General features: G+C 36.3%; 1 long non-coding RNA gene across 1 annotated transcript in view; it reads left to right on the top strand.

Annotated features, from left to right (window-relative positions):
* Window positions 1-23,547, top strand: part of LOC125699158 (uncharacterized) — a 249,467-nt gene that overhangs the window by 49,949 nt on the left and 175,971 nt on the right. The window contains exon 2 of the long non-coding RNA XR_007379462.1: window positions 7,231-7,333. This is a non-coding gene — a long non-coding RNA (uncharacterized LOC125699158). The remainder of the gene's footprint in view (window positions 1-7,230; window positions 7,334-23,547) is intronic.

The raw sequence follows: 23,547 nt of genomic DNA, 5'->3' as shown, positions 1-23,547 counted from the left end.
TATAAGAAAGGCAATTGTCCATAACACATAGATTAAGTAATTAAACACCCAGTACACGGTTCTGATTCTGGGAATACTTAAGCATGTCTGTAATTTGGCATGCACGAGAAATCCTCCCAACTCTAAAGATACTACTCCCATGAGTAAAGTTACATCTGGGAGATGTTTTGAAATGCATTCATTTGAAAGAATGAGATGGATTTGCAAGGAGGTGGAATTGCCCACACGCAGTGTTTGCAGCTGTCACTCACCCATCTACACACTTTCTTCTTCTCTCATAGCCAGGTGTTTTCCATTTGGCCTTTCATAGCATCCCATCGGTGGTTTGTGCTAGACAGGGCTGCAGGTGACTGAACACAATAGTGTTGTAACGTGTGCTGTATCTTTTGATGCTCTGGATTTTGGTGTTCAATGGGAAACAACAATAAATTCACGGAGCTTTACAGCCTCTGCCAAATGTGACATCTTTCAGAGTATAACATGCTGAAAAGCTTGCAAAATCTGAGCCAACTGCATGATTTAGCTGCTATAAAATCCCTCTGAATCAAAACCATTTTGAAATAAAGAAGAACCAGCCTGAGAATTTCATTGCACTGTTGGATATCCACTCAAAGATCAATCACCTGTCCTCATTCTGTATTCCTGCTGTATTTTCCAGCTTAATCTTTTCTGCAGCTTACCTATTTCATTAAGGCTGGAATTTTAAAAGACTGGCAATCACATGCAGAGGCAGAGAGTGAAGAGTGAGAAGTGTTGAATCTGGGAAAGGCAATCTCTTTCTTTTCTTGTTTCTGTGAGACTTTATAATACCTAGATATACTGAATTCAAGCATTCTGTGGTTTGGCATCCTAATGTTCCTGAATTCCATCCTGCTCTGAGACTAGTTTGATGTAGAAAAATACGGTTAGCTGTGAGAGAACAAGTTAGTTTTCCCTGATTCTCTGGAGTTTTCTCTCCCATATACCTTTTATATAGCACTCCTCATTGTAACACCTGTGTATGTCAGAGTGATCCATTGCTAAGATCTCTTAATCGTATTGTCTTGCTCTGTAGCCACTGGGGAAAGAAAGAGTATGACTTAGTTCAAAATAGCATGGCTTAGTTTTGGTTTGATTTGTGTTTGTTCCTAGTTATTATAAATAAATATATTGTTATATGTTTGTTGAATGAGGCAATGTCAAGGAAATGTAGTTTGTATCAAAAGAAAGTAATGGTGAGAACAGTGGTGGTATAAATTATCTGTGAGAGGCCAGGTAGCCTCTCTAAAAAGAGAGAAAGAAAGAAACTTATTTTGCAAAGAGCCAGAAGGAAAAAATGTTGCATGGGCTCTCTGGAGCTTGGGGTTCCTGGATTTCGGATCATGTATGTACACATTGAAAAGACACAGGAGACCTCAGGGGAGAGGAAGGGGGAGCTCTCAGAAGTGACTGAGAAACTGGAGGCATGGGGGTCTCTAAATCTCTAACATTTCTTCAGCAAGTGTATGAAGCAAGAGTATGGTGTGGATCAAGGACACTAATTCTCTGTTGTATCAAGAAAGGACTTAGTGTATAGGAAAAATGCTTGCTTGTTGCACAGTTGCATTGAAAGGGTGTTTCAGCAGCACAGCGACGCATAATATTCGAGTCATGCAAAAGCATTATATTTGTTATATTAATTTGTTGGTTCACTCTGTGAAACGTTTGTAAAAAGCCAGTCTGGAACAGGCTATTAAAATGATAAATTATCATTGCAACATCTGATCAAAAATTCAGTAAGTTAATTAATGCTTCGTTGTCCTAATAGCTTATATAATGAGAGGGAAGTTTGCTAAATTAAGCATAGTAAAAAAAATTGGTCACCAATTTCATGTAGGTTAGGTTCATGTATTCAGAAGCTGTTAGGAGATCTAATAACATGGAAAAGTACCTGTGTAGATTGTTTGTGTGCATGTTCGTATGTGTGCATGAAATTCTGATGTAAGTCCTCTGAGGTACTATGACTGTGATTTTGTCTGCTAGCAGTAGTTACCTGAATTATTTGTCATCACCTGTTTAGAATATTTGATTGCAAATTTACATAGAAAAGGCAACAGCCTATAATGAGAGTATAAATCACTTTGGAATAGTGCCTTGACTAGAATGAAAGTGAATATCCCCTTGTATTCAACCTGAGAGCATACTAACAGTGGTGCATGTTTAATTGTAGGCCGTGTAATTAAAATCAATTTGAAGAACTAATGTTCCAGCAAGTAGAATGATGTCTTGAGAGAGAATTATGGAAAAAATATTTTCTTCTTCTTCATGATGAAGTGTTTCATTTTGAGTTCCTACTTTTTCTAAAATTTTCCTAAGTCTGTCATGAGTCTTTCTGAAGAACTAATGACTGTTCCTTTCCTCTTTATTAAACATATGTTCTGTTTAAAGCATAAGGTGTTCTCTCCCTTAAGGCCACAGCAGAGAGAAAGCATAAGTGAGATCTGTTAATGGCAGTAGATATCTACTCAGAAGTATTTATTATAAAAAGCCAGGGATGCGTTTCTGTTGATATGGATGCAACAATAAACACCATTTGGAAAACACTGTCAAGGGCAGACTGTTAGCCTTATTCTTGTGCACCTCCTGCAACATCAGTACAAATCTGCTTCCCACTGAAGTGAGGGGAGAAGGAGTTGACATCAACCATAGTGTGAGCGTAAGCCTTTGCTTCCAGTAAATTTGATCTCCTGACGCACAGCTTCCTTGGAAAGACTCACTGACTAAAAAGTTGTAGTACAGACAATGATGAGAATCACACGTTTTTGGGGTTGCTAAGAGGGAAAGAAAGAAACTTGTTACTGACGTTTTAGTTGATGTTTCAGAAATGACTTTCACTTGCTTCCCACAGAATCTGCAAAAGTTTGTTGCAATGCAGCTCATTACTGGATGTCTAGCAGGTTTTTGTGTTTGTTAATTTGGCTTCATTGCTACAGTTCAGCCTCGGGGCTAAAGCAAACCATGTAAGTGGTTTAGGTACAGAGCTTTTAGAAATCTAAACACCAAAGCAACACTTAACTTCAAAAAGAAGAGTAAGCGTGCAGCTACTCATAAATAACAATTCATTGACTAATTGAAAGACATTATGGTCAAAATTTAGGCTGCATATCTAATTTGCTCTGATTTGTAATGTCATTCTGCTTTTACTTGTGTTGTGTTGATTACAAGAAAACATATGTATAAAGAAAATGCATAAGTTCTTCATTTAATCAAATCCGTCAGAAAATTCAGTGAAATATTTAGCAAGATTCATTACAAGGAGCTCTGGCTGGGTTTGCCTCTGTGTTTCCTCACTGGGATCTTCCTGAGGCTGAGGCTGCTGCTGCTGCTCTGTGTGGGTGGATGGGGGACTGCAGATGGGACTTTTATTCCTTACTCCTTATAATTTTGTCCAACTCTTAAACATTTTTAAAATGCCTCCCTTTTGTTCTTACTGAACTGTTTTACAGGCTACTGTACTCCACTGGCACAGACCTTTTCTAGCTTTCTTTTTCATTTGCTCCATCCCTCAATGAAGTCGCAGTGTTGCTGTGCAGGGCTATGCAGAGTCTGCCATGGCAGGTGGTGCACTGAGAGGGCACAGGAACACAGTGTGGGTTTGGGAGCAGGCTTGTCAATCACAAACAGAGGGCAAAAGGGAGCAGGGAGAGCATCCCTCTGTAGGATGGCAAAGGCTATAGATATCTCTCCTTTGGTTTCTGATCCACTGGCTGAGGCTTGTAGACATGGAGTTGCTCTGAGTTCAAACAAAAACTGTTATTTTCTTCAGATTTGAAACCTGCAAGGCTCTGGTGAGAAGCAAATCCAAGCAGTTTTGGTGAAGGCTGAGCTTATATTAAACCTCCCTTCTCCAGTGAAGAGGGTTGTGAGGAGAAATAAAGCGAAATCCTTCACCAGCTGCCTTAGTGGATCAGTGGTTAAAGGCTTCCCTGTACCGGTGTGGCTTTGTGTGTTGAACAATTTCATGCAGTATGGTCAAGTGGAATTAATGCTGCTGGTTTTAGCTTATCAGTCTTAACAATTTCATAAGACCAGTTTTCTTACATCAGGTGACTTTTTCTACCGGGTTTGGAATAGGTCTCAATCCAGATGCAGTAGTGCTCTTTGTTTCTAGCACTGCTAAGAATTTTGTTGCATCTGTATTTCTTTTTTTTTTTCTTGTGCAGCATTTCCTTACAGTACGATTTTAAATCTCTCTTCACAAATTTTTCTCTCTCATTTTCCCCCTCTAATAAAAAAAAAAAAAGGTACATTTTGTTCTGTCTCTTAATGGCTCTGTTTAGTCTGAGTATTTACGGCCTTTACAGGAGCAGAGTTAATGCTATATGATGTCAATATTCTTCCAACATAGTTATGCAGCTGCCTTACATTTATGACCTTTCCCCCCCATAATTAGTTCCAGCTGAAATTAGATTCAGTGAGAGCATAGCTCCAATTACAGCTAAATCTGAATAAAACTGATTCCACTGTGGTTGTCTGGAGGAGAAAAAAAAAAAAAAAAAAAAAAAAAAAAAAAAAAAAAAAAAGAAAAAACTCTTTCCAGTTTCAGTGTAAGTAACTAAGTCTCACATCTCGGCAGTATATCTGCACTTAACAAAAGTGAAAAAAGTGAAAAGGGCTTAAGGGCCAGCCCTGTAGAGAGCCAAAAATTCCCAGCACTGCCAACCACACTGAGCAAAAGTCCCTTCAGTTCTTCATGCATCCTCTTGCCTGTTTTTTGTCCAGCCTTACCCATAGCAGGACCTGCCTTAATGCACATTGCTCTGCATCTCCTTTAGCTGAGGTGGGCAGAAGACGCTGTGCAGCACCTGCGTTTGTGCATAACACTTTTTCTTCAATACGTGAAGTAACTCAGGACAGGATTCACAGTCCATATCCACGGTGCCTGGAGCTCCTGGTTCCTGGTGGAGGTGGATTTTTGATGCATATGAAGAAACAGAGAACATAGTAGCTCTCTGAATTTCCTTCCCTCCTTTGTGAAGAAGCAGGATATGTGGGGACAAGAATGAAAACGTAAGCTACAGAATCCCACAGTGTAAGCATAGCCAGTGGGATTTTGTCTCCTAACAGCCTAGATGAATTTGGATATTAGACTTTGAATGCAGACTTGCCAGGGTGTCCAGCACAACTATCATACAAATAGTAGAGTCTTCAGATCCATAACTTAAGCTTTGCAAGTGCAGACTGCCAGAAAGAATTATGTGAGAAATGCAGGGAGTTGCTTTGAATTCAGAGCTGTGTTTTGTATTAGCCAATTGCATCAAAAATAGCATGAAGCCTTTTTTGCCATTATATGAGATATTTAACTGGGATTAAATGTTTGTTTACCTCATATGTGTTTGCAGCAAAGTTTATACTTTTATCACCTCCAGATTGGATTACTATAATCCTTTATTTGCACATTATCCTCAGCTTTTTTCTTTTTTCTTTTTTTTTTTCTTGGTAGCTGGATCAGCTCAGAAAACCAAAAATTGATTTCTGGCACCCAGAGGAGTAAATTACCTCTTATCTGCTCTGAAATCATTGTCATATTGGGTTCTGATTCCAATCCAAATTGATCTTCAAATTAGATTTTGGATCGATAATAGCCTTATAATGGAATGACACTGTTAAAGTTCCTACCAGCTGCTGTGACCCATAGAAACTGATGAAAGAATCTCATCATAGTGTATAATCTTAGAAAAATTAATGCACATCCAGTTCCATTAACTGGCTGCTACCTTTTCCATCAGGGCAGTAATGTGCATAGGGTCAGCACTGCCTTTAGCTACGTTCACACAGCCAATTCTCCAGTTCAGCTGTGGCTTCCTGGTCCTATCCAGAAAGCTTCACAGGTTTTGGCAAGGGATAAATGTTGTGTTTGTAATCCTGAGCCTTCAATTCCAATTAAGTGCCTTCTGAGACGTAGCGAAATGGCCCTGCAACATCAACTGAAATGAATCTAGGGATTAATTAAATTTTTACATTAAAAAGTGACAATTTAAGTGGTAGCGATAAATATTCTAGTGAAGGGAAATAAAATCCAGACTCCTCCAAAGCCCTTCTAAGAAGCAGGAATTGTAACAAAGATGCAATTTCCCTGCAAGCTTTTCCAGACACTTAGCATTTCAGGAGTGATTTATCAGGAAATATGTGTGGGTTATTTTGAGGCTGTTATGATTATACCATTTGATGAAATTTTTTTTCATTTCTTTTCTGCACTGAAGACTTTAAAGTGAGAGAGACAGTCTAGAGATAGCCTGTGATTTGTTTAATTAACTTGCTTTCTTTTTATGGATGGTTGCTTGCAAGGCTGCTCTTTTACTTGGTGATTGTTTTTCTTATTAACGATTTCAGACAGAGCTCTTCATGTATCAAATGCAAGATTTTGCAAAGCCAGTGAAGGAACCAGAATTTCCCACCACTTCTCCTTCTTTTTTCTGTACAGCTTATGTTTCTTTTCTCTTCTGCTAGTCTCCATCCTCTGCTGTGGTTGTTATTAGCACTTCAGGTTAAAAAAAAAGTCAAGAATTCAAAGCTTTTCATTTCAAACTTGCAAAAGGATATTAGTTTTGCAAAGGTGTCAAAAAACATTTTATGTTTTTAAAATTTATGTTCACATGTTACGTACTGTAATAATGCTCCTGTTCTCAAATAAGATGGAGGGGCAGCACAGGAAAAAAAAAAATTGTCTTCTGTATTCATGATATAGGAGGTATTACCTCTGAGGTTCTTCCTCTTATATCACTGTCGGAAAGTCTCTATGATATGCAGCATAGGAGAGTAGAAAAAGGTAGAAGAGAAGAAGGAAAGGGATGAATTGGTTTTAATGTGACTTGGAGGACCAGGAGGGCTAGGGGTTTCAATAATTCAATAATAATTGGTCAACAACTGATAAATGTGTGAAATAAATGTTTTGTCCCTCCCCCACATATATATATATATATATATTTTTTACCAAGGGTAACTGAAAACAATTCTTCAAGTGAGCCCCTTCTGTTAGAGCCATCCTGTGAAGGACCAAGACCCTTTCTGATGGCCTCTTTTCACCTTCTGTACAAGTTTCATAGTTACACAGACACTTTTGTCTGACTTAAATTCATGCCACAACTGAAAGAGATAATCTAACCATTTCCTTTCTCATTCCTCTCATTCTCAGGGACTTTTCTTCTGCTGGAATTAATTAATTATTGCAATCATATCATGGTTCAAATAAAAGATATCTTTTATTTTCAGAAAAATCAACTCCTTAATCTGGCCCAGGTCTGCGTGAGCACTTAATGGTAGTACTGAGAAGAAAGAACAAGAAGATGAGCGAGGCAGGACTGCATCTTTAATGGTAAGTAAACTTCAATGGAAGTGGACATGATATATCTGAAGTTTAGATTTTTCTAAAGATGAGGGAAGTACTGTTTGTACGTAACACAGTATGTACAAGGCCAGAAGGCACTGATGGCAACAGTAGTTAGTGTAAGAGGAAATGGTATTTTAGGACCAGTACAGCTTATTAGAATCATGGTAGGAATTTTTCACATTAGCCTCTCTTTGGAGTGAAGTACTGCGTTCTTAAATATTTACTTCCCTCTCAGCTTTATAGGAGTTTGTCTCAGTAAGACCTTAGGATCTCTGTGTGCAATGCATGCTGAGTCCTATTTTCTTCTACCATCATGCCTTTGAGTATTTTAACCACTGCGTTTATCTCTTCTACTAAAAGTCTTTCCCTTTATCTTGTTAACTCGGTATGTATGGGTTGCAATTTTCAGGCTAAAGGAGGAAAAGAAAACACAAAACTGAGAGCATAGGGACCATTCCAGGAAAATAGAAATGGTCAGCTATTTTTATCTTTCCTTTCTGAAGGGAATGAGGTAAAAGATTTCTGACAAGAATTCTTAATAGTAAAAGTTTGTTTTAAAACCACATCAAATTGTGCAGCTCTCTTGAGAAGTTAAGTCTCTTATCTCTTCTCATATGGCTGAATCATTCTGTTGTGTCTCCAGATTCTGGGCTTAAACATTTCTTTATTGCATGAGTGTGGAAGAGCTGAATCTCTGCTGGTTTCTCTTTGAAATGCATTATAAAATCTTATGTAAATTTGTGAATGTTCCTTGCATTTACAGGGATCCAGGGTCCCATTAAAATAAATAGAATACCCCAATAACTGTTGTACTGACACTCCAAACATCTGTTCCGTGATGTATTGTAGAGCTTGTGCTGGGGAGTTATTTAATAAAAGTGTCTTGAATATGGAGACAAGCATAGAGGATGAAAGTAATATTATTTTAGAGGCATCTAGAAGCCTTACATTCCTTGCTGCTGTTGGTAAGGAGGATTAAATTGTCTGAAGTAGTAAAGAAGATAACAAGAATAAACTGGGACTGAAAACAGAGAATCTGGGGATTTGTGCTCAGGCAGTAATTTGAGGCAAAACTTCTGGAACACAAAATTTCACAAGAATACAATGATTAAGGACAGATAAAAGAAGCTTTATTTTCAGTATGCATATATAATGGATTTTAATGGGACAAATCTCCAGTGACTGGACCAATAATATTTCACAATCCAGTAGCACTTGGTAACCGCTAAGCTGTTACTTATTAATTACTAATTTCTGTGTTACTTCATTGCCAGCTGCAGTGAAATGAAATGCATCATAAGGATGACTACTACTGGATGTACCATACTTACTATAACTTACTGTGGGAAAGGATCAGTGGAAAATTCTTGTCCGCTCTATATTGTTTTCTGATTTTAAAATATTTTAATGGAATCAATGTAAATGATTCCACTAAATGCAAATGTGAAGATCGTTTCTTATTTTCATTCACTACAAAAGACACAGCTGCCACAGACTAGTCTGTCAGTGGATTAAGTGTGACATACTGCATCTATGAAACACAGAGAAAATCAAGTTCCTAAAAATCCCTGACAGTCAGTGCTTTGTATTTCAGGTGTTTAATGACTGTGTAAATGTTAAGGAGAATGGAGACTATGAGTGTGGGATCAAGAAAAAGGGTACTTAGAGCCTACCATCTCTTCTGAGTAGAAAAAGAAAGACCTACTTTTTAAGTTACCCTCCTCTCTATATACCTATATGTACCTCTGTATCTACCTGTACATACCTCTCTATATGATCTCTCTCTACGTTCTTCCCCTATCCTGCAAGTGACCCATCTGTTTTCCACATTTATCCTATTATCTTAAAAATTCTGAAGTAAACCACACTGCCAAAGTCTCAAGTAGAACACAGCCACAACTTGTTGCAGTTCCTAATAGTTTGGTCTGTGCCAACTCTTCGCAAAATCTGGTTAATTTTACCTGCTGTATAGTCAGACTTGTGTTATGGCTTGGGTCTAGTTTGAGCAGTGAAATCCCTCCACATTCAGTTTATGTTCTAACTTTGTAAAAGTATTTTGTTGCTAAATTCTAGGAATTTAATAAAATGATTATGTTGGTTGTGATTGCCTGAATTGAAGTATTTCAGGGAATATTTTCAGATAAATAGTAGGAGAGACATACTTAATGATGTTTCATTTCCTTTGAGTGTTGCTTGCCAGTGAGATGGTGGGGGTATTCTATTTCATTATTTGTAGAGGGGAAGGATATAATTTTCCATTTTGAAATTGCTTTTCATTTTGTATGTCAGTTTAACAAATCAAAGGTTCAAATTGAAGACAGATGTTCAGAAATCAATGGATTTCTTTCATTTTTAAAATTTTTAAGGTTGTAATTTACATTAGAAGGAAATAGAAATCATATGCTGGAATAGTGTGCCCAGTTCACAGCAGTGAACATCTGTGAATGTAGTAGGTGATTTTTTTTTAAAGTAGGTCATGAACTTGCTCTATTATTCAACTTTGTTCCAACTGTCTTGGTTCTGTTTTTGTTTATTTTTGGCCAGAGCACTGTGCATAAATATGCTTCGGTACGGCATGAACTAGACTTAAACCTGTACACAGCATATTTTGTCCAGCACTTATGTAATCTCTGAGAATGTGTAAAGAAAACATAAATATGGATTCCTGTTATAGCTGGCAAGATCAAATATACATTTTGTTTACCTCTATAGTTCTTAATATCATGGTGTTTTTTGTTGTTGTTTTGTTTTTTGTTATTTTGCTGAATTGTAGCCTGTTATTAAAGTATGTATTATAGAGAACAGGGAGAAACAGGAACAAAGTACACATGCATGGCCTTGGGCTTTCAAATCAAGCTCATGGTAAACTCGAGAACATCTGGATATTTGTAAATAATCCATGGCAACATACCTGAGTAACAAAACTGAGCTTTGTCCACTATGTTTTCTGCAGTGTGTGATTCCAAATGTGTCACCTTTATATCATTCTGAACACTATTAGAAAGAAAACTTGAACTGATGCTTGAAGTACACAAAGTTCTTTCATTTGTAATTCTCCTTACGAAATGTATTAACTGCCTTTGTTTTCATAAAAGCAATACTGAAAGGTTGCATAGTTTTGTGTTCCTAAGCGTCAGAACGGAAAGAAAAAAAGTCTAATCATTGTAATTATATGACTGCAAAAGAGAAGTCTGGCATATTAAGGGACTTAAAAGCAGGGAAGAAAATGCCATGCAGAGCAGAAATTTGTTCTTCAGATTCAGAAACAGGCTTAAAAGGAGGCTGCAATAAAAATGGAGGGCAATCAGAAAGTAAGTTAATAGTTTATAATTATGCATGCTAGTTGATCAACTTTATATTTCTTCTGTGATTCAATGAATCATGCAATGAAAAGAAAATGTATGGTTGGAATAAATATCCCCTTTTACACAGATAAAGGACAGGAATAAGCAAGAACTTCACTTCAATGCATGAAGACATTATAAAAATTCTGTGGAATTATTAGCTTTGCCTCACCAATAATTTGATTACTGTCTCAGTGCCTGTTAGTAAAATGAAGCTTTAAAATCAAGATGCTAAACTGTAAATTACATTTTTGAATCACCCATTTGAATCAATTATGCTTTTATAAAAAAAGTCCATAAATAACATACAAGGTTGCCATGTGTGTGTATTTGATAAGATATACTTGAATTTTTATGTATTTAGTACTGAAGAACTGTGTGCTAATCATTGCTTTTGACAAATCTGTGTTTTTAAGAAAGAAAAAAGGAAATTCTGGGGAAAAATAAAGAAAAAATGTCCAGAATTGAGAATTAGATGACTTTGCCACAACAAGAGTTTATGATAAGCCCAACCCAGAAACTAACCAGAAACTGACTATGAACTTGGAGGACCTTTTCTTTCAACAGGAACTTAATTTTTTTTTTTTTTTTTTGCCTGTTACCAAACACACAATTAAGAATGATACAAATCTGTGCTGAAGTACGATGTTTAATTTTTCTTTTTTAAATGAGAGTTCTAAACACCATCAGCTCAGGGCTTGCAAAACATGATATGGTCTCGATGAAATTATTTAGTTCCCATCTTTATTCATGTGCTACAGCAAATGTACCATGAAGTAAAGAAAATCTTTATGTGAAAGTATGAAAATATTATAGATATTTTATACATTTATTATCTGGCTTAAAGCTGAACTGGCTATTGATATTGTTGTTGTGCTAATAAAATAATATTCTGAAAGAAATACTGGAAACATAGATTACATTTTGAATTATCCAGGTATTTAAGGTGTGTGAATCGGTAGGTGTGCTGTGGGCTTGTACTTGTATGCGCGCGCAGATAAATTTAGTTAGGGACGACTGAGAATTCTACTGTATGAAGTTATCAGTGTTTCCTAAAACAGGAGTGGTGTTCATAGTATTACACAGCTAGTATGTCTTAATACTGAGCAAGATAAATAACTGAACTGACGATGAAGGCAGAGGGTGCTCATGAATAAAACAGCAAAATCCCACTGTGTTAGTAAGGCTTTCATTAACTTTCTAAGAACTAACATGCTAACAAATTTCTGCTTAAAATCATAGTTGTGGGAAAGGTGAAGAGGGTAGGAGTGTATGGAGAGAAGACATTTGTTCACTGAAATGTTTAAGTATAACTAGTTTTGATGACCTTGAAATTTATTGACAGCAGAACTTGAGTTATTCTAATGTAGAACAGAACAGTTTTAAAATGCCAAAGCAAGGACCTACTAATTGAACCCAAAGCTATATTGCGTAGCTAAATGGATACAAATCTATGCTATGTCAGCAGAAATATATTTTCATTGTTTGGGGAACAGAATCTAAAAGCTAGCAAATCAGAATTGGAAGTTTAAGTTTTATTAGGAAGAAATTCTTCTCTCAGAGGGTTGTGAGGCATTGGTACAAGCTGCCCAGAGAAGCTATGGATGCCCCATTGCTGGAGACACTAATGGCCAAGCTTGGTGGGTTCTTGTGCAGTCTGATCTAGTGGTTGACTACCTGCCCAAGGCAGGAACTAGATGATCTTTAAAGTCCCTTCTAATCCAAGCCATTCTATGATTCTGTGATTATAAAATGTTGTCATCTTCAGTTACATCACAGATTGAATAATAAAAGGTTCATTATTTTAAAAAAGCATCCAACATACTAATTCACAAGCAAGCTGTAGGCTTCCCCCAAAGAATTTGGATGTACGCTTCTGTAAAAATTGAAAGCTATCTACTGCTTGTTCACTAAAAAAAATGGATTAGATTGTCAAATGTTCTTCAATGAAGCTATCTTAGAATCTGCTGATCTTCCAGAATCAGCAGTACCCTATCACTTTCAATATTGTCTTCAGACCTACATTTGGTGCACATACTTCCCAAAACTTAAAATGACTTCTGCTGCAACATCAGTTTAACAAAAAATTCAAAATTTTACTGCCAAGGAGAATTTTACAAAATATTTTAAAACGTCAACATAATGATAAGTTTCAGCCATATGTGTGGCTGGTAGAAGTATGTACACATACATGTATGAATGCAAAACTTGATCAAATAGTTGTTCTGGAATTCATTATACGTTTTAATGTTACTGGTGTCATAAGTCTTCCTTGTTAGTCATTTTCTACTTGATTTCCTGCAGCTTTCTCACAAATGCATATCTATTGACAGTTATATTTGCTTTTAACTAGAGTAAAAGAAAAAAGAAAAATACCACATGAAAGCATATAGTTAAAGCATTTTTAATGTTTTTGTTAATGAATTGCATTTGTCATGCAGGCAAGTTAAAAGATAAGTTGGTAAAATTCGATAAATTACTGCTAATGTTGCCAAATTGACTAACTGTTGGTGGTTAATCATGTTGATAGCAAGACCACTCTAGATGTCAAAACAAGATCTTTAGTGTCAATACTAGTATTGGCAATAGTGCTTTCTTTGTTAATGATCTTTGGGTTCTTTCACTGAAATAAGGAATGGAAGAGAAATGTCAAGTTCTGTCAATGATCTACTAGCTTGACACATAACGCATCTCCAGCCTTGTTACTTACACTTCCAAATCCTTCCTTGTTTGCTTTCAGACTAAGTATTTACTTTGTACCCCACTGGCAGGATGACAAAAACAGTTTTACACTTTCCTGTCTTTCATTCTATCAAAGTCCCAAATTAAAATGCTTACCATACTGTTCATGTCATACAAGGCTAAGCCAGAAGACATGTTTTAGAGTAAGTGCTCTCTAATTTCAAAAGCTGTCACGTTCTGCTCATGAAGGGAGGGCAAATTCATAAATCTCCCCTGGTTAAATTAAGGTGAAACTGACACTCAAACACAATCCAAATATCAGTTGAGAATTTCTGTACTACAATTATCTTAAAAGTATTGGCACTCTTACAGTTGTATCTACCTAAACTGTGCAGGTAAACTATGTGACTTCATAAGAAATCAAAATGAGCTGTGTGTTACTTAACATCTTTATGAGGGAAGAAGAAAGAATGAGAGACTGAGAGACAGACCAAGAATGAGATCACTGGTTTGGTTTCCATCATTGGTCCACTCAATGGGAATTCTTGGTTTGTGAGAGTGCTGACCCAAAAGTTTCAAAGTCTCAAAGCCCTTACCAAGCTTCTCTAGAATGTACTTTTACACCTTCTAAAGCAAGTCTGTTCGTGAACAAGTTTGCAGTCAGTACTTCTGCAACAAGAAGGGGAGTTTTGGACAGAGCAGTACCATCCTATCTCTACAGGGCTCCTTCCCTCAACCACTTCTTAATCCTTCAACCTGTTGTAATGGCAGTGGTCTTATCTTACAAGTGTTTGAGAGAATTCCAGCTATACTACAGATAGTGTTTTTCATTGGTCTGCTTCAGTAGCAAAAGAGATTTATCAAAGTTGCTTCTCGTTTGACCCAAGATCATTTGTGTATTTGGAAAGAAATGTACTTCTGAAGTCTTGACTTCAGCCTAGGCCAACTGAAATTGGTAAATGAGCAGCTTTAATACATTGATATGAAGTTGTCAGGGTTGGTCTCATTGTTAAATAGTTGAGATAAACAACCAAGAATAAAAGAATAAAGGGTTAACAAAGGATTAACTTCATGAAGTTTGGCTTCTGTCCTACCTGGTAGGTTATATGTGGAAATCAAATCATGAACAGTGGGAAAGAAAGTACTGTGTTGTCCTGTGTGTGCTTTCATACCAGGACCACATTCAGCATGGAGTTGCTAAGCTAATGTTTAGCTGATTTTTATATAGGGCTTAACAGTGTCTGTGTATATTATAGGGTTCTATAGCTTTTTAAGCATCAGATGTCTCTCACTAGAGTCATTTTTGTGATATTCAGATGTTAACAATGGCTTGGTCATGCCTGTTGGCAAATCGTTCTGAGCCAGATCTCCAAAGGGACTTTGATGTTGCATTGGCTTCTAGAATACAATGCATAACCTGACATATATACACAGAATAAGGCAGCCCAGAATGACCATTGGCACAGATATTACTCTGAAAGGGTAAGTTGTCTAACACAGGAAAAAAAAAGAAACAAAAAAACCAAAAAAACTAGAAAGAGAGAACTGGAAGGGTCATAGGCTAAGTTTGTTGTCTATGAACTAAATCTACAGATTGGTGTGCCGCCTTCAGGCATCTCCCTTTTTGAAATCTACCACCATCCAATTTCTAACCCTGATTTAGATTCACTTCCTGTTGTGAATCTTGACTCTGTGCCTCGTTTTATCTATCAAAACTGGAAGCACAACTTCCTTGCAGTACTAGGGAAAATGTTGCATATATTTCTAAATCTCTCTGACTCTTCAGATATGAAGAGAAATATGGTTCTGAGGTAATAGCAAGATTCCTCAACTCAACTTCAAGATTTATTTTCAATTTTATTTGAAAAACATAGCTATGGCTCACATACTAACATTAAATGGCCCTTTTTTGTGTTCTGACTAAGACTAAAACCAATGCTTTGTCTTCTCTCCTACCCAACTTTGCCCTTTGAAGTGTGAAGGATGAGTATTAGTCTCAGTGGAGTCCAAACTGGAGACATTTTTCTACTTTTGTTAGGCACTGCACACGATAATTAGGAAAAATGTTTGAACCATTTCTAATAAATCAAGTCTCCAGCTTTATAAGAAGCATTCACATTATTTTGAGCACTGCTTCATTTCAGTGCTTTTTCAAGTCTACATGCTCCGTGCTTAGCATACACCTGTGGAAAAAGTGGATAAAAGATGAAGTGGATATCAGTTTTAAATCAAAAGAAGGTTAATACTTTAAAAATTTAACATACCAGTGATGCAGTGCTTATTCTGTTCACTTGGGCCAGCTGAAATCCTCCTGTAGGTATTAGAAAATAATGCTAATTTTTTATTTTCCATGTAAAAGGCTTCTTAAAAAAAAAAAAAAGAAGTGATGGTATTTTATTGCCTAAATGTTTGTCTGTACTAGAGTCTTTCTCTCTTCCAGCAAGTCCAAATACTATCTGTAAAAGTAAAAAGAAAAAGTGACCATAAAACAGTGGATATTTACTTGAAGGTAATCTTTGTTTCAGCGAAGCATGAATTTTTTTATTTTTATTTTTATTTATTTATTTTTTTTAATTGGTTTTAATTCTAAAGATGCATATTGGGAAGTTCTGAAATGTATATGCCAGCATCATGTGCAGTTATCCCCTTCATGGAAGGTATAGTGTAAGAGAAACAAGTATTTGATTCAAGGTTTGAGATTCAAGGCCAGATATCTGGAATCTCTGTACAGCTTATTGTTCATTTATGCAAATCCTAATAATTATTAGCAACTAATTCCCGGTTACTTCTCACCCCCATTGAATCCCGTAGCAATTTCACTTATTTTGTTGTGCTTCATGGAGGAGAGGTCTTGTATATCAGACTTTCCTCTTTGGCTTTTACAATGTTCCCATTCATTTCCACTTTGAAAGGAAATTTTGAAATGGCCGTCAAAGCAAGACATCAAGTTGAAAGTGCATTGAAGATGATTTCCAGTGTTTGGATTTGTTGCAGAGGAAGATATTTCTGTGTTATAGCTCACAAAGACAGAGATCTGTGGTGAGCTGGCTACAAAGAATATAACACTATCTCAGAAACAAAACACCTCATATGGTGGCAACAACATTTCTTCAGAGTAGAATGGCAATGCTTTCTAGCAAATATATCATTTTTTTTAAGGGTATATGTGTTTTTTTTTGTTTGTCTGGTTGGTTTTTTTTTTTTTTTTTTTTTTTTTTTTTTGTAATTATACATTAGGACTTACATTTGTCTCTGAAATGAGAATGTAAGCTCCAGCTAATGGTTAAAAACATTGTACGTCTAATCTTGCTTGACAGCCTATTCATCAAAATCAAGAATTTCCTTAAATCTTGCTGGAATCTTTTAGAGGAGACTTGATTAAGGATGTTGTAAAATACCATAAACAAGAGCAAATCTTCTAATCGATAAGAAATGCTTCATCATGCACTCTTGTTCCAGACTATTTGTCAGTCATTCTCTCCCACTGAATTTGTGGTTGTCTAAACTAATAGAAATGATTCATTTGCCAAGCACAACTGTGATGTCTGAATACACGTGTAATGGGAGATTTTGCATCGCATGGGCATTAAGGACTGATATCAGTGAAATAAACTACTTGAGTGAACCTCTAAAATCAGAGAATGACAAGGCTCACATGCACCATAAACTTTTTATCTTTCTCTCTTGTCTTTGGCAGAGTATTTGTTGCTTCTTTGGCATTAAAAGTGTGCCACAAACAATTACATGCTATCACTGAAAATGCAAAGGCCATGAGTGAAAGTCAGTGTTTACTTAGCTCTTTAGAGAGTTTAGGTATTCCTGTAAGGTTTTAAGAACTAAAGTAAATGAGCTCAAGTTTAGGCAGTGAACCTTGCACTGAAAGCCTATTTGAGCGTATTAATTAGAGGCTGCCTGTGTTCCAAAGGTTGTTATTTTGCTTGTGTTACCCATCTATAGAATAATTTGCAACCTATGGTCTGGAAGTACGCTGGGGAACTAGCAGACTGGTTTGGAGGAATCCAAGAAAGCCTAATCTTAATAAACATCTAACTTTATCACACTCAGAATGTATTGGGTCTCTGCCAATCAAGCAAGATGAGACATCATTTTAAACTCTTTTCTTAGGTCACTTGTGCTTTTTGTAGGGTTTCTTTATAACTGTGAGTTTTATAAATCAATAAATACTTTCCTGAATAGGGGTCAAAACGACAGTTGTGTTCTCTTGGGACCTAGAAAAATTGTCATTTGCTGACATCAGTGAAGAGAAGAGAAACCAGTCTGAAACAACTGCTGCAGTTTCAGCATTCTCAGAATGTAACCACTCGTTATCTATGGGAATGTGAGTAGGAAGTTGAACCAGCTCATTTGATTAGTGATTTCAATTTAAGATTTGGCAGGAAAGCAAGGGAGTCCATTGGAAGACTCCAGAGGTTGACATTGACCCAGAATGCGTGAGAATTACTCATTCAGTTAGCAGAAGCCACGATTGATTGACTGACTGATGATATTCCATTTTGTGAGCCCTGCTAATTAGCTCATTCAGTTTTCTCAAGATAATTAGTAAGCTGTAGCCAATATTGACAGTGCTGGTGTATTGAATCGCATATACTTTTTCTCATGCAGGACATCTGTATTTGTCGTGTATCCCAAAAGATGGATAAAACGTGAGGAGGCTATGTAGGCAAATTGAACCAGATCTTTAGCTCATAATAACAGGCTTAGCTCTAAATGTGAACATATTTAATTATACTGATGGAAGCTCTTGGGAAACAGATTATGAAGTCAGAGGCTGAGGTAAAAGTGTGGCCTGGGCAAATTTCTTTTATTAACCTGTGCACATGTATATCACAGTCCTGAACTGCAGAGTTTTTTGAAGTACAAATCAAAGGTTTTACACAACCAAAATGCAGTGGTTTTAAGAATTTGCTTTAATGGCTTTAATGGCAAATATCTAGGTAATTTTTCATATGGCAGTTTGTCAGTAGAGAGCTGAGACTGCAGACAAGTGGCAAGACAATGTGAGGATGTGAGTACACTTCTTGTTTAGTGAATTTTTGGAATCACTTTATACTAGATACATATGAAATGGTTTGCACCATATCATCTGAATAAACAGATTACACACTTCTTCAATTTAGTTTCAGACAATGTATTTTAGAACCTGAGTCAAAAGAGATCAGGGAACATTCAAGACACACAGAAGCAAAATACCATGGTCACAATAATAAAATTTCATTTGTTAATGAGTTGCTACTGCACAAAATGAGAGCAAGTTAATCTGAATAACTTCCAGAGGGACTTATTTGCCCTTCTTGCAAACTTTTTGTTACAGTCATAGCAATTTTTCACTACTAGTTTCCCTTTGTGATTTCAATGAATGTAACAACATCCCATAAATTCAGGCCTCAGAACACAAATAGATTCACCAGACATCCTCATTACTTCAGCATACATATCCATGGTTGAAATGCACAGTGCCTAACCTGTTGGTTTAAGTCATTTCATTCAAGCTATATAGCAAAACTCCAAAAGGGTAGAAAAATGCTCTAAGAATGGGATCTCTTTTGGCTGTTGTTCTTTATTAAGAAGGGTTGCCGATCTTCAAAAGCTCTTTATGTGATTTGCCTGTTGTCTTAACTGCTGCCTCTTCTCAGCTATTTAGGATCATACTTCTGATATGTTATTTTGCTTTGAAACTGTATCTTGGGCTGTAGCATCTTGTTTACTAGTAACACAGTGTACTTGTGAAAAACAAATATTTCAGGGTTTTTCTTCAACCTTTCTGGCAATGAGATGACACAAACTTGAAACGTGCCAGGTGTCACAATCTCTTTAACACATCTTTTAACTGTAGTAGCTACAGCAGATTCAACATGAGGGAAATGCCTACCATAGTGGAACTTCCTTTGAGATAGCCTTTGACTGTAGAAACTGAGCTGACAGCTCAAAGAACTTACCTTGGAAATGGCATCTAATAGAGTTGATATGAACTAACTTGAAGACCTAGCAGCCTGAGCAACCCAGTTGCTCAAGTGATGTTCTGTTTTCCAAGGGATCCTCTGATCATGGTGGTAGGTTGCTAAGTTTGGTACAGCACTAACCCCTTCTGTAAACAAAATCTCCGTTCTGATTTTAGACCGAGGTCAGCATACTGTTAAATTTTTTTCTGCAAGTTTACAGTATGTCTACAACTGCTGGAATATATAATCAAACATCTATTAGAAGAAATATTTGCAATACATATGTGACTAATTTTGAGTTTCCCTTCATCTCGTGATAGAATCCACAGGTGATACAACAGTCAGTGAATATGTCAGTGTATTTTTGAGCATCATCTTTCTTTTCATGTTTTCTTTAGTTTTTCTTTAGATCCTTTTTCAGCTTTGTACAAGCTGAAGAACCTTAGTTGTTGTTACAGTGAATTAATGCAATCTAATAAGACTATATTGAGACTATATATTAGCTTTTGTAACTGTGCTGTTCTCTCTGTGTGATTATGAACACTTGTTTTTGTTTTTTCAGAAAATCTGAAATATTTATCCTAAAACTATGATATGTTTCCATAGGTTTTTTGTTTGTTTGTTTGTTTTATGTTGTTTTGTGGTTTGTTGGGTTTTTTTTGGTTGGTTGGTTGGTCTGGTTTTTTGTGGGTTTTTTTTTTTTTTGCCCTGAAAGAATATCAATAAATGTGATAATTTTCAATACTTCACACAGGCTTATTGTAGATATTTCTGGAACACTAATGTTCCCAAAACTTTTTATTCTACTTATTAATCCATAAAAAATGGTTCTCACTATTGTTTAATCATCTGTCTTGTTTGAATGTTGCCATATTCTTGGATATGTTATGATATATGAATGATTCAAAGAAAATGATGCCAGGCTGCCCTCTAGACATAGAAACTAGCTCAGTGAATGAATATGAAGTGATTGCTCAAGTAGAAGCTGTTGCAAGGAAGAGTGAGTGTTATTCTGTTCATCTTATTGCTACTTGCCAGGGAATAAACTTGGTTGGAAATGAAACTGAGACATTACAATCACTGCTCTATGGGCTTTTAAGCCTGACTATGCTCTACCACGAACACTGCATGTTTCCATCATGATGGTTCCTACTACTCTTAAGTTAATGGAGGATGAACAGAAATATATTCTCTTTCAAGAAACATATAAAAACAAGAATTAATTTTTAAACTTGAAGTCAATTAGAGAATTAAGCAAACAACACAAGCTTACTGTTATTATATAAAATTCTTGAAGGCTTGAGAGAGGAGGCTGACTTTTGGGAATAGTCTTACAGAATATAGTAGAAAATTGTGGGTTTACTTTAATACAGTAAACAATAGACTAAAATAAATATCTAGGAAATATGCAATCCTTTATGAGGATAAAGGAGCTCTTGTGACAAAATTATTTTTCATTTTGGGCTCCATCCTATGTATTACTGCATCAGCGCTTCAGAGCAAATATATTGCTTTTCACAGCACCTGCTGCCTCCCAAGAATTTTTACAGATGTTATATGAGAGAGTAACAGCCCTTCTACATCCTGTGACTCCTTCTGTTGCTTTTGAATGGCAAGCACAAGACCTAAATGCCAAGTCAGAAAAAAAAAATGTCTAGCAGGAGCAGCTGGCTGCTTGGCAGATGCATCATCGTAGCAGCTTTGAAGCTGCCCATGGGTCTCTCATGTTTTAGATACCAAGAGACTATCTTGGCTTCTTTGTCCTTTATACATGCCATTTTCTATTAAATGTTCTTTGGTTCTTGGAATTTTTGATGTTATGCATAAGCTCTTACTTTGTGAATAGAGAATGAAAAGTTAAATTTCTATGCAGAAAGCACGACTTCCTTTAAGAGAAAGCTCCTACAGAGCAGAAATGTTGAAGTAAGATTGTATGCGTAAAGCAAAATATTCAGGGAATGGAAATTTCATTTGAAATTAATTGCTGAGCTATCCTTATTAAGTTAAACTTTTCAGAAAAAGATACAAAATAGCTCAGTCCTGTCTAATACTTAGCAGTTGATGGAAGGTAGATCTTTTCACTTACGTCAAACTGTTTTTTAGAAAATTTTGGAGTCTGTTTTCTAAATGTGAGTAATTTATAGAATGTCAATGTTGCTAGAATTGGCTCTGCTGATTATAAGTAGCTAAATGAAAAAATATTCAGATTTGCTTTCAAACAGGAAAGCAAAAACGTGATGCCAATACATTCAAACTCAAGCCTTTCGACTACAACACATTTCATATTCTTTTAGAGTAGTGTAATAACTTCTGTTGATTAGTCAAAAATTACTTAGAAATTCATCATATACTTTTTACAATATAGTTCTATTAACTTGTGACAGAAAATCATAAAAAAACCTTATAATTAAAAGTTTTTTGTCAAACACACTGTCATGCACAAGTTTCAAGACTAAATTTATTTTCCTAATGGACATGAATTTGTTGTTTATACATTTTAATTTCCATTTCAGATTTTTTTTTCTGGAAATTTTTATTTCTAGATACAAAATCGGCATCAAAAATATTAAATACTTCCCAAAGTGAAAAGAAATAGAATTTGTTTGTGGGAAACTAGGAATTCAGCAGCCATGAAAAAGCATAGGTTAAGAGCATAGATGATTTCATGGAGTGCTAGGCTATTAATTTGACTAAAGAGTTAATACCAACTTTTCCACGTAGGTTCCATTGACTTAATTTCAAGGTATGTGCACATCTAATAGTGGGCATTGTTGATGAAACAAAGAAAGATTGCTCCATCAGAGTTTGACCCTTACAGATTAACTGTGATTAATTCTGCCTGTCCGTATGTGAACTCACAAGCCCATTTTCAGACTGATTTGGCCTGCTTCAGTAGATTCCCAGCAATGCCATCTGAATGTTCCAGAAACTCAGAGTGAGGTCTGTATAATAGGGTTAAACTTTACACAGGTAAAATGCTTTGCGGAATGCTCTTTCTGGAGCTGAGGTAGAAGCTGGGAAATCATGTGGTATTTCTTTGGAAGGAAAAGCAGGGATAACAGTAATACGGAAGAAGGGTTCGTGACCAGTGATACAGCTGAGAGCAAATGCTTTATATAGTGTCTATGAATTAGGTCAAAGTAGAATTCATCTACCTTTACTTTTGTATTCCTGGTCCTCCCTCTACTGACTTATCCCATCCATATACAGGTAGGTATGTTATAAAAGAATATGCAAGGAATATGATAGGTGAAACTTAGATATAGGAGGGTCATCTTTCTTAGGAGAGAAGCCAGCTGAATAAGAGAAGCTGGCTTTTTTCTCTGTGTATTATTTCTTCAGCTGCACAGTCCTGTTATAAGGATAAGGTTTTCTTTACTGTAATATAAGTGGGAATTTCTGGTGTTAGGTGGTAACAGTCCTTATTTTACCTGAGGCCAAGGAAAAGTCAAAAGGGAAATTTAAGTTCCTTTCTAATTTTTTTCACACAGACAAAAAAGGATGATGAGATAAAACACTGCCTGCGTTATTAGGTAACAAATGATAAAAGGATTTCATCCCTCGTAAAATGATGGCAGGTATATTTTGAATCCTGATTTCTACCTTGCTTCTGGATTTTAAGGTGATTCTTAACAAGTTAGAAGATGGGATTTTCCAATGTCTCAATTCTATTTGTCTCTAACTGGTTATTTGGAGATGTTCCAAAAAAGGAATATTAAGCCACCATATAGCTGAATTCAGGTGGAGATACTCCCTCAGACACAAATTCCATTGAAGAGGCTGGTGGAGAGATTTCTGTGGCTTTGACAATTGGAAATTACCATGTTTCAGAATTACTTACAATTCACATGCTTTATGTTAGAAAGGTCATGTGTGAAGTGGACGGTGGGTGGAAAGAAAACCTCTGACAGATCAGTGAGGGACATACAATGTGTTTTCAGTTCATTTTGCTGCTCCTGTTTCTTAGACAGCTGATCTTGAACCTTGATCTCTGCTAATCGTAAAAAAGCAACTGGTGTAATTGTTTGAAATGACATACAGGAAAGCCTGTTAATTGCGGTTTAAGCCATCTATGTATAGAGTCATAGAATTATAGAGTGGTTTGGGTTGGAGGGAGCATTTAAGGTCATCTACTTCAGACCCCCCTGCTATAGGCAGAGACACTTCCCATTGGACCAGGTTGCTCAAAGTCCCATCCAGCCTGGCCTTGAGA

Source organism: Lagopus muta, chromosome 12, assembly GCF_023343835.1.
Source record: "Lagopus muta isolate bLagMut1 chromosome 12, bLagMut1 primary, whole genome shotgun sequence".
Classification (NCBI taxonomy): domain Eukaryota; kingdom Metazoa; phylum Chordata; class Aves; order Galliformes; family Phasianidae; genus Lagopus; species Lagopus muta.
The sequence above is the reverse complement of the archived record's forward strand: the minus strand, read 5'-3'. Positions and strand labels throughout refer to the sequence as shown.